Source organism: Suricata suricatta, chromosome 4 (assembly GCF_006229205.1).
Source record: "Suricata suricatta isolate VVHF042 chromosome 4, meerkat_22Aug2017_6uvM2_HiC, whole genome shotgun sequence".
NCBI classification, from domain to species: domain Eukaryota; kingdom Metazoa; phylum Chordata; class Mammalia; order Carnivora; family Herpestidae; genus Suricata; species Suricata suricatta.
The window spans coordinates 130,695,655-130,701,085 of NC_043703.1; positions in this window are offsets into that span (position 1 = coordinate 130,695,655).

The window sequence follows — 5,431 nt, forward strand, 5'->3', positions numbered from 1 at the left end:
CCCTGCCCCTCAGCCACCACATACACTATCCATTCCGGGGGGGGGGGTGGCGGTGGGAGCTAGAAAAGGTCTTCACATGAGCACTTTATCTGGTGTTACTAGAGCCTACAGAGCTGCAGGGGTGGAGATCCAGCCCTCCCTCGAGTTGGTCAGTCCTGCTGTGGGTGCCCTGGGCTCCAGGCCTACCAGTCCAGCACCAACAGAATATTAAAGGTACCCAGGGACCAGCGGCCCAGGCCAGCATGGGCTGGTGATGGCCAGTTCTGTGCCAGCTCTGAGTGATGGAAACTCAGATTACATTCCAGGGTCTGTCGCCAGGCGATAAACTCTGGAGGCTGTGGGCAGCCCCACCCCGAAGCGCACATAGTGGCTCCAGCTCTCAGCATATCGGGGGCCGTGAGGCCAGAGGCCTTCTCTTTGGGCCTTGCAGTGGCGGGAACAAGAAGATGGAGTCATCTGTGATTTGCCTGAAGGCCTTGAGCCTGACTCCCTGATGCCATTATCAGTTCTGCCTCCTCTTTTTCTTCTGACAGATGGAAATTTAAGAGGCAGTCCACCAGGAGGCAGGCCGTGCAATGCCCAAGGGTTGCTCTGGCTCTGTGTCAGCCACCAGACACATTCATCTCAATGTGCGTCATCGCCACTTTACAGATGGGGAGACTGAGGCTCAGGAGTCAGGTAAAGGTCGAACACACCCTTGCTCCATGCTGGCCACTGTGGCCACAGCCCAAGGCTATGGATACCCGGGATGGTAGCCAGGGGGTGAGGGGTGAGTGGGAAGTGGGCTCTGCATTCTGGGTCAGACGTAGGTTTAAACCAGGCTCCTCCATGTCTTCCCTTGTGTGTGGTCTTAGGGACACACTGGCATCTCTGAACATCCCTTTCTTTGTTTATAGAATGGTTGTAAAGATTTGCGATCGTGGGTAAAAAAGGCGTTGGTCCTTAATATGTGCTCAGTAAAGAGTCACTTCCACCTTCTAATTCTCAGAACGGGAGGTAGGAGACGGCTCTAGACACCACCTTCTTGCACCAACAACCTTGCCTGCAAGTCATGGGCTGCAAGGGAGTGCCCCCAAACACCCACAAGCCTGCGGGTGAGTTTCCTCTGGCCCTAGGACAGGTTGCCAGAGCCTCACCCTTCACAAAATCTCCCCCACTTCCTGGGGGCTTGGCCCAGGGGTCAAGTCATTGGTGCTTCTTAGGTCTTCGGGTCATTAGTGACAACAACATGAGGACACTCCCTCTTCTACAGCTTCCTCTTTTCTGGTTAAGTGTGGGTCATGGAGTCTGAGTGACCCACCTTAGCTCTGCTGACCTCCAAGTCCTGTCCGGCAGGGGACATCTTTCCTAGAGGACCACACCTGGGCTCTCCAGGGCTGGGCAGCCCCCCAGTGGACTTCTTCCCTCCAGTACCCTCCAATGGGACATGGAAGGTTGTTGGATTTTTTAATACATATAAATGGACCAACAGACACACACAGAGACAGAGAGAACCCATAACCGCTTTTAGTTCCTTGAAGGTATAGAGTCAGGGCCCCGGACATGCATGCAATCATGCAGTATAAACTCTGAATCGAGCTGCTTCTGAGTGCAAGGAACAGAATCCCCAACCTCAAACGGCTCAGACTGTAAGGAATTTAGGGCTGTTCCTCACAAAATGAAAAGACTGGAGCCATGGCACCTCAGGGTTGATTAATTCTGTGGCTCAATCATAGCTGGGTCCTAGGTCAGCCTCTCTGTTGTTTCCATGGCTTTTCCCTCATTATCTCAGGGAGGCTGCCACAGCCCCAAGCATCTTCTCTTCAAAAATAAGGTCCAAAGACATAAAAAGGTCACATCTCACCCTTCTGCAGTTTAGGGCCTAAAACTAAGGCATAATATCATGTGCCGCCATGGCATCTGGTCACATTGGGAAGGGACTTCAGTGGCCTAACTGCTTGGTCTCCACTCTAGCCCCACAGATACGACTTCCAAGCCAAACAACCCTTCCAATAAGGGGGCCAGACCCAGCTCCCGCTCAGCCCCAAACATCAGGCGTCGGTTCCAACCAGATGAGCAGAAGGACCCAAACACCTAGCCCCACCGCAGGAGACCTCTCCCACTGGGGTGTAGACTCCGAGAAGAAGGGACTTCTGTCCAGGGCAAACTTCCCAGTGCCCGCAGCAGTGCGTGGGAAAGAGGAGGGGCTCCATAGGTATCAGTGAGATACACGTACAAATGAACTGAACAAATGAATTTTGTAACTGCCTGAGGTTGTGGTACATGCCCAGGCCTGAACTCATAACTGGAAAGAGCTTGACCATGACCGACCCTAGACCAGAGGTTCCCATCTGGTGTATTTTAGTGAGCAGGTCCCAGGGGTGCTGAGATATTCCTCCCTCAGCCCTGGAAGAGGCCCCAGCCACCCATACCAGTTGTAATATAGTTTGTTTCTTTTAATTTTTTTTAACATTTATTCATTTCTTGAGAGACAGAATATGAGCAGGGGAGGGGCAGAGAGAGAGGAAGTCACAGAATCCGAAGCAGTCTCCAGCTCTGAAGTGTCAGCACAGAGCCTGACACAGGGCTCGGATTCCTGAACTGTGAAATCATGACCTGGGCCAAAGTCAGACACTTAACCGACTGAGCCACCCAGACGCCCCAATAGTTGGTTTTTTTTTTTTTAATGCTCTCTTAATCCGGTTTGGAGGCCATGGCTAGAGCTCAGTCAGATGTCAGATGCCCTTCCTGAGCAGCCAAGCCCCTACCACTTCCCTTATGGGGCTCTCGCACTGTGGGGCCCACATACCAGCCAGAATCAGACAGCCGGACGCAGCCCTCCCGCTGTCCTGAAGCCTGTCCTTCTCAGAGCCTGAGACCCTATTCAAATTAGCCAATCAGTAGGGCCCCTGAGAGACCCACTAGCCACACCCTGTGCACCCTATAGCTCCGACTGCCTTTCTGTCACCTGGTCCCTGGCTCGAGCCCCTGTGTGGCCCTGCTGGCCGCTTGCTCCAGTTTGAAGCTGTAAGTCACAAAGAGTCCGCCTTTCATCTGTGTGAGTGCCTTTGTGTTGTGTCCCCCATCAAAGGAACCTTTACATCTTAGAGAACAATTGGGGCTGTGAGCAGGATGGCGTGGTCTTGGCCGTGGCTGCTGGCCCTTGGGTGGTTTTGTGGGAGACTTGCTCTTGGTTTATTATTTGGTTCCAGACCTTGGCGAGCGGGAGGCTTGGGACAGAACTCGGGCCTGTGTGAGAGCCCTGTGGCCTGCTGCTGCGTCCCTCTCCTTACCCGAATTTCCTCGGCCTCGGACTGTTGCTAATGGACCAGCCTCCGGGGACTGCACAGGAGCTCAGGCAGGGACCGCTGTAGGGCAATAGCCCCCTGAGCCATGCTCTTCCTGCTTGGGGTCTCAACGTGTTTCCAGAACAGCCAGTGTTTAGTGGAGGCCTTTTTCCAGGAGCTCATCACTTCTTCAACGTCCTTTTTCTTTACTAATATTTGGGGTAGGACCCTGGTTTGTCTGTGTGTTTCGGGCGACCATGTGGAAGAAGGTATTGGTTGGACGTCCCACAAAATGAAAGAAAAACAAGAGCTCACGCAGGTCTCACTGTCCATTTGTTTTGGAGTGAGGGGGGTGCAGTCTACCTGTCTTCTCTGCCGATGCATACCTCACTGTCACCTGCACACTTCCTGCCCCCAGATCCCAGGGGCACCATGGGTCACACACTTTCCCTAACCCCAACTCCTTCGGAAGTTACTGAATTGCTTAAATAATGACATGCCGCAACCGGTGTGGTTGGGCCTGAGCAAGTGTCCCCGCAACTAACCTGCAGAGGGACTGATACCTGGGATGTGGCCACTAAGTGCACTGTCCCAAGGAGGTGCTCTCCTGCGTGCAAACCCTGACCGCTGAGAAGGGACACCTCTTCCCCTCCTTTCCCTGTAACCTCCCAGAAGGTCCAAACTACCAGTTATCAGAGACAAAAAACAAAAAACCACACTTTAGGCTGCTAGAAATTTCCCTCCCACCTCCTGCCACCAAAGAGAGAGAGAGAGAGGGAAACCTGGATCTACGGAGAAATATGTTTAATATTTACATAATCAAATTATACACTCAGGGGCGCCTGGGTGGCTCAGTTGTTTAAGCGTCCAACTTCAGCTCAGGTCATGATCTTGTGGTTTGTGGGTTTGAGCCCTGCATCGGGCTCTGTGCTGACAGCTCAGAGCCTGAAGTTTGTTTTGGATTCTGTGCCTCCCTCTCTCTCTCTCTGCTCCTCCTCCATTCACACTCTCTCTCTTTCAAAAATAAACATTTAAAAATTTTTTAAATAATAAATTATATACATATACATACATATATGTATAATTAAATTGAAACAATGATTCATACTCTGACTCGATTGAAAATCCAAAATCTCCTTTAAAAATTTGTATAACTTCTCTTGGGACCTGTGAGTAGCAAACTGTCTTTTCAACGGCATCCTGAAAATGGATCTGTTGGCCTCACCATACCTGGATAATAATAATAAAATGTATGTTTTAAAACCCTGCGAAGGCACCCAACCCGCCACCCATGGACACAACAGCAGCTCTGCCATCAAACAGTCTTCACGGACAAGATCTTACCTGCATCCACCTCGGCCCAGCTGTGACATCACACAATGACATATCTCTTCACGGAGACGTGCTGGCACCCACTCATGAAGGCCATCCAAGTCCGACTCCTTGTAGTCCTTCCTGAGTTCTGCAGGAATCATACTCCTCATTTTCAGGTTCTACTGAAGCTCACTGATGCTGCTACTTACAAATCATTTCTCCTTAAATGGGGCTTTCACCAACAAAATGTTCTAAAAAGCCGTCCAAATGAAAATCCATAGGCACTCCTGGTACTGCCCTCAGGAATTCCTTCATTAGAGGAATTTAGCAACCTCCCCTATGTCTCCTGCGCTCTCTGGGCAGCTCCAGCTGTCCAGAAGTTGCTCATGGGCTTTTGATACAAAAAACTGCCCTTTCGGCTCCATGCTCCATACCATTAGTTGCTGATAGTAGGCCTTGTCCAGTTTGGAGGTGCAAGTAACAAAAAATTCCACTTTTCATCTATCCGAATGTAAGTGTATTGTGTTCACCACCAAAATAATTAAATTTTCTAAGAAACTAGTACACCAAACACTTTCTGACTCAGGAAAGGCCGGGAAGCACTGGTCCTGGGAAGGTGCCCTGCAGGTTATGGGGACCGAGGACCCCACTAAACTCAGTGTCTCGAATAAAGAAGAAAGCAAGTTGGGGCTGAGTGTGAGTAGGCTGCTTCCAAGGGCAGCCACAAAGGACAAACTTTGCTGCCATTCCATATCTGTCCCCTGCCAGTCCTGTGTCAAACCACCATATACCCTCCGTGACAGCCAGGAGGGCCAGATCATTCATTCACTCCATCACTCATTCACAGACTC